This window comes from Chinchilla lanigera, unplaced genomic scaffold (genome assembly GCF_000276665.1).
Source record: "Chinchilla lanigera isolate Chin_1 unplaced genomic scaffold, ChiLan1.0 scaffold00020, whole genome shotgun sequence".
Taxonomy (NCBI): domain Eukaryota; kingdom Metazoa; phylum Chordata; class Mammalia; order Rodentia; family Chinchillidae; genus Chinchilla; species Chinchilla lanigera.
Window position 1 is genome coordinate 5,764,636 of NW_004955421.1, and position 12,210 is coordinate 5,776,845.

The following is a 12,210-nucleotide window of genomic DNA, read 5'->3' on the forward strand; positions in this document are numbered from 1 at the left end:
TTCTCCAGTGATAGCCTCTTTGCCAGTTATGTAACTGTGTCCATGCTTACACAGTGACACAGAACCTACCATCAGAGCTTCTGAAAACTGGGTAATGTATCCCTTCCCATATCCAAGTTTCCTTACCTCATACCTGAGAGTGTACTCTGAGTTCTATGCTTTTGGGTCAGGGGATGACTTCCTCCTAGAGGCCATGAGGTCAAGTCATTTCCTGAACTTTCCTTGTGGATTACACTATGCCATATACAGTATTAGAAATTATAAAGTCTGATCACACTTTGTTTTGCAAAGGTGGAAACTAACTCATCAACGTGCATTGCCTTCCTCAGAACCTACTGCCTGATCAAGAAACTTCTTTCTTCTGCTCCTCTGTCCTGCAACCCTAAATGACACCTCCTGCACTGCAGGATATACTCTCAGTGTCTTCAGAATAGATTTGGAGAATATTCACAGTTGAGTTTATATATACATATATTTCTCTTCTCTAGATTTAACATCATACACTATCCTAGGTATAATCAGTAAGAAGCAATGTGGTCCTGGAAAGCATTTGACAGCTTCTGGAGGAACTTTCTTTTCAATTGTCAAGACTTCAGGGTAGGGAGGGCACTAATGGTTAGAGGCCAAGGATGCTGCAAAACATCACACAGTGCACAGGGCAGACCCTTTCAAAAAGTTGTCCAGCCCAAAATGTCAGTAGCACTCAGCTTGACAAACTCTGTCTAGCTATACCGAAAAAAAGGCCTACCATTAAGATAGAAACCTTCTAACTTCCAATGCAAGGCAGTATGGCCTTTGAGTCAAGGTAGCCTGAGCTTGTCTTCAAAATCCTCTTCACATCAGCTGTGTGACATTAGGAAAGGTATTGAAAAATCTCTATGTCTCACTTTCCTCACCTGTAAAATGAGCCTAATGATACCTGTTTCATAAAGTTATATAATTAAATGAATTACTGCATATGAAGTGCTGAGAGTAGTGGCTGATGCAAGAGTTAAGTACTCTGTATGTGTTATCTAACAAGGCTACTGCTGCCTTTACCCTCACTACTATCCTTACTTTTGACCTTGCTTAGTTTAAAAAATCACCCTGCCTAGAACACCCTTTCTTATGTTGCCTCTTCCTGTAAGCCATGGTTACAGTGTCCTCTTGCACCATCCTCTACTTTCAGCCATTTTCACATACCTCTGCATGGATCAACATAAAGGTACCTACATCGAATTACTTGTTCTGCCTGCTTCTTGGGGCTGGAAACTCCTTTGGGAGCCACAGCTTGCTCTGTCTCAGCTTTATATGTACAGTCCTGAGCACACCACAACTTTGTTGGTTGGTTTGGGGTGCTGCTCCATGCTCTCTACAAGACTAGTAGTCAAAAGAACATTTTCTCATTCTTTACAGCCTAGAGAACACTTCCTTAGTGAGCGTCACAGGCTGTGTGCTTGAAAATGGGAAGTCAGATTTGAACCGGGCACTTTTAGTTCTTTTGTAGCCCCTGCAGTAATGGTGGAATTTGTCAACTCACATTGAAAGACAAAAGCTGAACAGAGGTACAAGGTGGGCTGTGTTCCCTCCCATCACATGGCACCCCGTCCCTAGCCTTGCCAGCCCTGGGGAGATACAAGCATAAATCCCTCTACAGAATCAATAATTCCTTCCTCCTTTAATAGCCATCCATGTTCATTTCCCACTCTAACTTCAGCTATCTCCTTTCCCTTGATAAGTCAACAGAGGGTACTTACTGCTAAGGATCATCGATGGGTAGAGGAAAACGAAATACTGTATCTAATTCCTGTATCTAAACACTGTGATGAAGGATTTGTTGTTGTTTTTTCCTTGGCTTAAAATTAACTTGTCAGTGCAAAGATATTGCAGCTCTTTAATGAAGAGATGCTGTGGTATAATGGGGTCAGAATGAGCTCTAAACTACTTCTGTCAGTATGTCCTTGGATGATTTTCTTAACCTTCCTGAGCCTTAGTTATAAATGACGATAATGCTCCCTACCTCAGGAAGATGCGCTGAAGATGAAATGCCCTGGGTATATAAGTTAATAATAACAACTATGAAATGGTATATAAAGGTAAGTTGACTGTAACTGCGTTGATCATGATATAACCTTTATAGACCTATTGGATTTGTTTTATGGACAAGATTTGGTGATAAATATAATCAGTTTTTTTGCTTAATGAAAATGCATAACTTGTATGCAAGTTCACAAAAAATGAGTTCTTCCTTCCCAGTTATTTGGCCCTTTTCCAAATTGAGTTCTGTAGTGTGACACATCTAAGACACTGGGAGAGATTCCCTGTTCACAGTGGTATATTCCATCAGTTTGACAGAGGTGTTCTGTGATTAAGTGTCTTGGTCTTGTTCTCATTCCTAGCTTCCCTTTATAGTTTTACAATTCTGCCTTTATATAATAGCAATTAATGGCAAAGACTCCTTTGGCTAAGGTACAGTATCAATGACTGTTGCTGTTTCAGATAAATCTTATGCTTATCGGAAAGGATATCTACCTTCTGCCCTTTTTCTGTATTTTCATTTGTTCTCAAACAGTAACAAAACACCTACCAGACAGTGATGACAGGCATGAGCCACACATACAACAAGTAAAATACATCAATTTCACTCTTAAGAGAAAAAACCAAGCATTTTGAGCCAACACCAGATCACCAAATGGGCCATTCATATGTGAAAAGTGCCTAGAAATACTTTATGGTTACAAAAAAGTCCATGTTCACATCCTTGAATGTTTTATCTTGGCTTTTCTGTTGCTGACGTATAGTGGCATGGTAAAGAAATATTTGCACTGCTGCCATTGGGATATTAATTAAGAAAAAAACCCCATCTTTCTTCTGCGAGAATTATGTTTACCCATAAAATCAATACATACAGAGCACTGTAAGCAGCTTATGAAAGGAACTATAGTAATCTTCCCAAATGAAGTGAAATCAGTTCTGGCTGACAGTTAGTTGCTACCTTACAGGATGCATTTTCTACTCTGCAGTGCAAACCATGTTTTACTAGAAGTTCCATTCAACCTGGATATTCCACTCCTAGGTATCTTCCCCAAAGAGTTAAAGTTATCATATTACAGTGATACATACACACTCATGTTTATAACAGCACAATTAATAAGAGCTAGGCCTTGAAAGCAGCCTATATGTCCATCAACAAAAGAACAGATAAAGAAAATGCATTTAAACACAATGGAGAACTACTCTGGCATACAGAAGAATAAACGTGAGTCCCTTGTAGGAAAATGGTTCCACCCTGACAGCATACTATTAAGTGAAATAAATCAAGACGCAAGCTTAAATATCACATGGTTTCTCATATGTGAGAAAGCCACAATATAAATAAACAGTAAAATGAAAGATAGATAATAGGAAGGGAATCAAGAGATCAAGGGAGGAAGGAAGGCAGGAGAGGAGTGGAAGGGGATGGAAAGAGAATTAGAATGTTATTTATATGTACCAACTCCTGACAAGGAATATAACAGTTATGTACTGCAAATATGTACTGATAAAAAAACAGAAAACAATACCCACAGAAAAAAACTATTAAGACCTTGAAGAAACAGAACCCAACCCAGTCAGAACCAGTCTCTTATAAGCAATAGAGAGGGCAAAGACTAAACTGTATCTTTTCTTTAAGGGAACTTCTTAATTCTTTTTTATTTCCTCTAATCTATGCTCGGTGCTTTCCAACAGAATTTTTTGTGATAATGTGAATGTTGTGCATCTTTGCTCTTCAATGTGGCCACTGCTGGCCATGATGCTTATTGATCACTTGAAATGTAACTAGTACAATTGAGGGTCAAAACGTTTAATTTCTTATTAATTGTAATTAAATGTAAGTAGTTTTCTGTGGCTACTAACAGTGTAATAGACTGACAGTGTAACTCAATTGGTTGCAGTCATTAAGAGGAGTTAATGGGAAATTATTTAGCCTGATATTATAGGCCAAGTGGTGGGTTCAGCATTTTGTATTTTTTTCTTTCTTTCTTTTTTTTAGTGTTGTATATTTCTTAATTCCTTTAACACATTCCTGCCATCTAGAAGAGCCACAGTCATGTGTGGCAGTTCACACATGACTGTCCCATTGGGTATCTTGTACCACTGGTGGTACAAATAGATCTAAGCACTTTTATTAGTCTACTAATAAAATTAAAAGCCACCTGACGAGACAGTCATGCATGTATCACTGGTGCTTTAAGTCATCCGACAGCGAGCGTATGAATTAAGGCCTTGTCGTGAACATGTTAATCTCATCAATGACCCTATGAAGCAGATGCCCACATTATAACCAGCTTGAAGATAAGGAAAGTGGTGCCTAGAGAGGGAGCACCATGCCTGTGTCACAGTCTAGGAGAACGGCAGAGCTAGTTCCCATCCAGGAGCGTGTCCTACCATCCTCTGTCTTATCTTGAGCGCTTTGCTGCCTCTCTGTAAGGTCATGACTCATTTACTAAAAGTTCTGATGACTAAAGGTTGGGCAGAGCATGAAAAGCACAAATGAAGATTTAAAAATAGTAATCTCTTGAAGATTTCAGGGCTGAACAAATGGAGAATTGCTCTCCTGAGTCACTTGAAATGATTGTATAAGGACCCATGAACTCACTTTGCCCAAAATAGTTACTATGACCCACACAGTACGGGAAAAAGAAATACTGACCCAGCTCCTTATTGGCTGTTATGGAAATTCAGCTTCAAATGACAGCACTATGTTTTCCTGCTCTATGAACTGAGCTCTGCAAATAGATCCATCCTTAGTCTGCAACAGCAGTCTGCAGAGCCTCCTGAGAGAAGGCCCTGAAATAGCTTCCCACAGTGCTTGCGGACAGACAGAGATGAGTTCCCAGGGTTGCAGTACAGATTGCTTGTACAGTATCTCCAGTGCTTTTCCAAAACCATGTCAGTTTAATATCCAGTTTAATACTTGTATGTGTAGGTGATCACCATCATGTCAGTGTCATTTTGCATGTGTTAATTATCAGACAAAATTAAGGAAAATGTTTCCTTACCCTGAATGTGTGTGAGACTCACTAGGGAAACTTGTTAAATAGAGCTGACCTTTCACGAGCACCAGGTTAGGGGAACAAATGACTTAAATTAGCTTGAATAGAAACTTAAATGCGTTTCTGAAGTTTCCTCCTTGGGAAATTTTCTGCCACATGTAGGATGTTTTAAATCTTTGATAGAGGTAGGATGCAGTAAGATGTTTTAAATCTTTAAAGACTTTGGTATTTTTCCTTATGTCTGAGTTACAAACAGGTAGCACCATACTAATTTAATATAAAGATCACCACAACAATAATCATACTGAATGTGTTTATGCCTAAAGCCAGGAAATATGTGCAGTGTTATGAAATTAGATGAAAACTAAGTGTGTTTAAATGTGATTTCCCAGATAGCTCATTTGATAGTGCAGTGAGATGTCGGCTTTAAGGCACCATAGTTCCAGAAAGGATCAATACTAAAAAGGTTGAGGATACGACCCGAGAAATATTGATATTTCAATCTGAAAATCCTGCAGGTATTTCTAAACAAAAATCACATGCAGATGGATTGCTTGATACTCTCAAACTTTATTGTGTGTGGTACAGAAAAAGTACACATATAACAGATAAAATAGAAAGCTGTCAGAGTAGAATCTCCAAAATTCTTTCCTAGAGGAAAGAGAAACAGAAAATTCATTAATTTTAGATGACAAAATAATAACGCTGACAGTTAACATTTGCATATGTCCTGTGCCAAACTGTGTTCTAAGTGCTTTACCTTTATTTAGCCCTCAGAATTACTATGTTATACTTTTTAGATGAGGAAACCGAGGCCTATGGAGATCATTTGCTTTCCTAGTTTGTGTAAAGCACAGTTTCATATGCTGAGCCCTTGTTTTACTCGCTTTTTTATTTTACAAATGAGAGTGGGGTAGAAGTTTCCACTGAATTGACTCTCCCTCCTGACCTATCCCAGCAGCACTGAGAATCCAGTACCCAGGAAGACTGGCTTATTCAGGGTTATGTCACAGTGGAAACAATAGTTCTTCACAGGGATATCTCCCCATTTTGTGGCATCAATGTTTTCCCTAAGCAAAGCTCCTAGACTCCTAGACAAGATTCTAGTGGGCCACGGTTGCAATACTTCCTTAGTGTCTTTCTTCCAATTATTTTGGAACATTGAGATGGCACTGCTGTTACATTTCAGGATCATACTAGTTTGACCAGGTCTTCTTCACTCTTATATTCACTGGTAGGCTAGGATGCAAAGCTTCTTTAGGGTACTTAGAAAGACAAAGCAGGGTACTTACCTTGAACAACTGCTGGACTGCGTGCCAGAGAAGACGGTCAGTCGCAGCTGTACTTTTTACCTAAGAAGAAATAACAGCTCAAGTCTCAATCTGGACTTTAGCGAACCACAGCAAATTAAACTGCAAATGAAATTTTCAAACATGACCAAAACTAGAGAAAGAGGAATTAAGTTCCTAGAATTAAAATCTAGCATTTTTCATGCTAGCCCTAGGATGTCAACTTAATCACATTTTCAGCTGCTTGATGATCATGACCCTGGTGGTCACTTTCTTTTTTGGGTTTTGCTGTTGCAAAAAAGCAGAGGGAGAAGAGCAGGTGATGAAGCTATATTTTTGTTTTGTTTTGTCTTGTTTTTGTTTTTTGGTGCTTTTTGTTTGCTTGTTTGTTTGAGACAGGGTCTCACTATATAGTTCAGGCTAGTCTTAAATGCACTAGGTAGCCCAGGCTGGCCTCAAACTCACACTGATCTTCCTGCCTTAGCCTCCTGTGTGCTGAGATTACAGGCATGTGCCACCATGCCTGGCTGAAGCTATGGTAAAAATTAACGTTTTATCATTTTTATCCGAAGAGATACCCTTTTTTAATGCTAGAAAATCCTCTTATGAGTTTGATTTTGTTTTCCCACAAAACCTGGCCATCTTAAGCAGAGGAGTCAGAGCTTATAACCATCAATGTATGAAGACTGGTGATTTTAACTGAACTCAGGATGACCTGGTGACTCGAGTACAGGCATCTGCTCCACCACTCATTGGTGTGCAGTGCTGAGTTCCCAAATTGTCTTAGTTTCTTCACATGTCACGTGGGGACAGTGAGACCTATTTCAAGGGCTGATGGGATTCTTTGTAAGTTCTACAGATTACACAGCAGCACTACTGTAATCATAATCAATATTATTATTAACTGCTACAAAGCATAATGCTAGGTCTTTGAAGACTGGGACAAATGAGTCTAACCCTTCAAGTCAGTTCCATGTTTATATAAGTTTGAGAAAATGAAACTAGAAAATATCAGTAAAAATCTCAGAAAGGTTCTTTTCACGGATTTTGTTGTATGCTGCCCTTAGAAGTCAATCAGATATGTTAGTTATCAGAGCAGAGATTTAAAGACTTAGTTCCACTCAGTCATTATTTTATTACTCCACATGTACCCAAAAATTATTATTTGTAATTTAAATGCTCTTCACTTCGCTAGCTAGCCCACTGTTTCCTGAAGTTAATCACTTGGAGCGGTTCAGGTATCGGGCGATATGGTCAGTCTGGTTCATAGCAGCCTTGCTAAATGACTGATAGCTTTCTCTCTGTCAGTTTTACTAAGCAAAAAGACTATTAATGATCTATCAAAAGACTACAGTGCTAAGTTCACAAACAGAGCTTTTGAACCTAGAGAAAATTTGCCTAACTTCATTGGCAATTTAGACGTCATCTCTTACAACTCTGATGCTTTATGGTAAAGAAAGTATGTAGCAGCAAACACAAAAAGAACAAAAAAGATGAGAAAGGAAAGCCAATTAAAATGGAAACAATTATAGAGATGAGCTGAGACTAATGGTGCTACCTCCATGCCCTTTCACACGCACTACCTTTACAAAGGAGGCCTTGGTGCATAGTTCTCGCCCATCTAGATGGCTTCCCATCAAGGAAAACTTGTTTCTATCTTATACAAGAGGAATCGGAGGAGTTCACAGAATTTGACTGATCCATGAGGCAAATAAAGTATATGTTACTCTAAGTATCAGAGTCAGGCTTAAGATCCCAGCCCAGTTTTCCTCATTCTTGGTCAGAGAAAAAGATAGCACATGCGAGGTCATAAGCAATACTCAAACTATCACTTACCGAAGTGGGGCTGCTGATCCATATCATATACTTCTAAGTGCTGGAGTCAGCTCAGCAAGAACAAGTTCCAGAGACATTACCACAGTCCTCTTTTAGCAAGCTGAGATCCTCAGAGGAGACCTGAAAGAGGGCAGACATATAATGGGAATGCAAAACTAATCTTCAACTTGAAAAGAAAAATAATGAGAATATTCATGTAGATCATAAAGAAAAATAATGATTACCTTTGATTCCTAGAGAAAGTTAATTTAAAATGTATCCAAGCTCCATTGTACAGGGAAAAAATCTGCGAAGTTGAGATATATCTTTAATAGGCAGAAACAAGAGTTATCATCACTTGAGTACTGGGAAGATGCTTATTCACAATTATTGGAGGGAAGAAAGATTTCAGAGATAAACTGACTTTGGTTGAGGACCTTTTTTTCTTTTAAAGTGCAAATACTATTTGGACCACAAAAGACAAAATCTGTCCTGAATGGCCACCCCTAAGAAAATGCACTCAATCAGAAAACCATTAATTGGATTGTTTTACGTTCTTATCAGATTACAGTCTTTAACCATTTAAAGCAAAGGATCCATTTTCCAATAGAATCTTTCAAGCTCACGTGTCATTTGAAAGACAATGGTATAGATATCCGTAGTGCATGAAAGGAGAGAAATAAGCATAAAACTTTGTTGGTTTTATACATGGTTTAATACATCCAAACAAGATATCAATTACATAAATGCAGACTTAGCACTGACATCAGTTTTAGTAGTTATACAGAAAAACTACAACACATTTTTGAATGTGATACCAGAGTAAAATAATTACTTTGTCAAAGTAGTCTTTTTCACCTTGTACACTTTATCTGAAAGAGTCCAATTTCACCCACTCAGGTGTAGACTATTTTCTCATTAATAAGCATTTATTCATTCAGAAATACTTATTTTGCATCTACCAGGTTCTAGAAAAGGCTCAGAGCCTGGAACTCGCCAGACCCTTATATTAAAGGGACAAGACAAAAGAGACCTGATCCAGCTCTTCTCAGGTGGATTCCTGGATGTCATCCTTTGAAGCTATATTTGTCTCCAACCCTAATATATCAGCCTTACAGAACTGCTTTCTATTCCTAGAAAATACCACATTCCCTTGCTCCAGGTTCTTTGCACATTCTTTTTCCTGTCAGAAGTGTCTTTCTTGTATGTCTGCTTAGAGTCCACCATATAAGCCCAGCTCACGTAAAACATCATGGGTGAGGTTCACCCTGGGTAGCACACAAATATGTATACCTATGAAGGGCCCTGCCTGCCATCCGGAGTTATAATTGCTTACCTTTAAGTCTTCCATTACCTCTCAGCTCCCTATGGCTATTGTGCACTTTGAACCCCAGTGCTCAGGTCAGGGCTGCCTCAAATGAGAGGTGCTCAGCAAGCATTTCTTTGAATGACCTAACTTAACAGTAGTCTTAAAGTTCATAAATCTTGACCAGATAGTACCAGGCAATGCTTAAGTGTAAAATAAGACATAGTTTCTATGACCCTAGGGCCTGCTGTGTACATTTCCACTATGCTAAGAATTCATAGAAATACTGACCATGTATACTTTCATCCCATTCTTTATGTGGAACTCAAGTTGTGGGACAGGGATGGCAGGTATTAACTGGTTTTGGAAGACATGTTGATATATCAACCCTGATGACAGAAATGATGGTGTTTCATAAGACTTGTGGGCATGGAGAAATATGCTGTAGAGATTTATAGCTGCATTTATTTCTAAGGTGATTCAGTGGCAAAGGTCACATAATATACTTCGCTGTGCTGTACTCACTGTTTCAAAGTGAATTTTAAATTGAGGTGGTCTCCAGTTAGAGATCACACTGAATGTTAAAGTGACTCTCAATATGATACAAAACTACTTTCACTACAGAGTTCCAAAAAGCTTATAAGTGCTAAAGTATCTATTATATTAATTACAAGCAACAAGAGATAATTTTCATAATACCACTTAATCAATTAATGAGATGTCAACAATATTATCATCTGTGTACTTGCTCAGAAGAAAAAATCCTTGTCAAAACGTGACTCAGCTTTATTATGCCCATATTTGGAAGGTTGAATTATTAAGTTCTTAGAGATTTTAGTTAGATGATCAGCTTGTGATCATCAGCCTGTTTTCTGACCTGTGGGTAATACCCAATGTAGTTTTTCTCTTCAGTACATTTAAAGATAGATGTCATTAGATTTATGATACTTTTTAAGAGTTATAAAAATTATAAATATTTAGATAAATATGGAAGCAGTATTGATCATGCTGAGTTCAGGCTTATAATGTCTGTCACAGGAGGGTATTCTTCATCAAAAGATATACATGAGTGTATCCCCCCCTCCCGCCATTTGGTATTGTTATGCTTGAATTTGGAATTGTTTCCTTCAATATCTTACAATCAAATGGTACAAAGAGTGCCTTTGTTGGAACATAGCAGCTGAAATTAAGATTTTATGAGCATAGTTGTACAAAATTCACTTTTTTTTGTTTTGTTTTTTTTCCAGTACTGGGAATCGAACTCACGACGTCGCGCTTGCCAGGCAGGCTCTGTGCCACTGAGCTAAATCCTCAGACCCCAAAATTCACTCTTAAATCAACATTTTCTCTTTAGTTTTATCTCTGTGGAAGCTATCCTATGTAAATGAACTTGAACACACATAAAGTGACTTCTTTCACTGGTCTTCTGAGCTGACCAGTCTCATTATTAATCTGAAGAGGTAAATCACTCGCTGTTTGAATAAATGGAACAAATCATCTTCTATGATCAATTACTTTAACAGTAGCTATATAAAGTATTTATTAATCATTTTTAAAAGCATTTTAAAATTGCTCAAGGGTGGGGGATATAGCTCAGTGGCATAAGCGCCTGCCTGGCAAGCACAAGGTCCTGAGTTCAATTCCTGGTATCAAAATAAATAAATAAATAAATTGATCAGAAATTAGAGCAGAATGCCATCATAAAAACAAAGATGGGGAGAAACAGAATATTGATCTGACACAAGTCCAACATAGTAATACAGGGGAGAGAATAGTTCACATTTCTAGGCCATATTTTCCCACCCCATATGACCTTCCAATTTACTCTCTCAGATTTACTCTAATCAAAATTTTTATAGCAAGACAGTCTCAGCAATAAACTGAGTTTAGTTCTAAACATCACCTCTTAAAGCTACTTTTTAACTGAAAGATTGACTTAAAATATTTTGTATTTCTTTAAACCAAAAAGCATTAACTTAGAATGCAGCTAAAGAGAATTTTTAATGGACTGAGATTAAATCTATCTTTTTTTTACCCAGGGAAAATTTCTTCTCATTTATTCTCAGGAAGTCTCATGTAAAAGGACTGTTAAAATGATGAGCTATGGTGTTTTGACAAACACTTGTACTGCATAAAGTTGAAATCTTGCTGGAATACAGTTATACATTCGCTGTAGAAAAGAACGCCCTATCTAAAAACTAGGACAGATCATATCGATATGGAAAAGGAAATAACTATGTGAACAATACATCCAAAATTAAAGACTGAGCTGTTGGCACCTGTCTAAAATCAACAGGAAATGTAATTACTCTTTGAAAGTACTCTTGTCCTGTCTTATGTGTTGAATGGATTTTATTAAAAGAGAAAGGTATTATTTGTATTCAGAATACCATCATGAAAACAAAGATGGGATGAAACAGGGCAATGATCTGATAAGAATCCTATGATATTATGATATTGGCGTAGGGAAGGGAAAGACAAGTCCGCACTATTAGGCAATATTTTTCCCCTCCTGTCATAATGACCTTATAGATTACTCTCTTAGAATCTCACTGGAGCTAGGTCTTGCTATTTTATAAACACAGAAAGAAGTAAAGAGGAAATCAGGAGAGAATTGTATTCAAAGCCACTACCTGATTTTAATAACTTAACTCAATATCCTTCATTGTTTATTTTCCCACATTTGGAATGCCCTAACTCCAAGTGGACAAAGATGCTTCCCAAAGCAAGAGCTGTTTCTACAGCAGTGCAGTATTGGTTAGGCTGAAATGGGTAAATGATAAAA

At 37.9% G+C, this 12,210-nt stretch overlaps 1 protein-coding gene across 3 annotated transcripts in view; it reads right to left on the reverse strand.

Moving 5' to 3' along the window:
• The window catches only part of Grm7 (glutamate receptor, metabotropic 7), an 818,896-nt gene that overhangs the window by 40,974 nt on the left and 765,712 nt on the right, over window positions 1–12,210 (reverse strand). The window contains exons 11-14 of one of the 3 annotated variants that reach the window (XR_001233876.1): window positions 8,365–8,426; window positions 8,141–8,260; window positions 6,308–6,367; window positions 5,587–5,666 (exon numbers count right to left, since the gene is read on the reverse strand). The exons of the other annotated variants lie outside the window; for them this stretch is intronic. The gene's annotated coding sequence lies outside the window, so the exon portion shown is untranslated. Of the gene's footprint in view, window positions 1–5,586; window positions 5,667–6,307; window positions 6,368–8,140; window positions 8,261–8,364; window positions 8,427–12,210 lie in introns of those variants that run through there. 3 annotated transcript variants of the gene reach the window in all.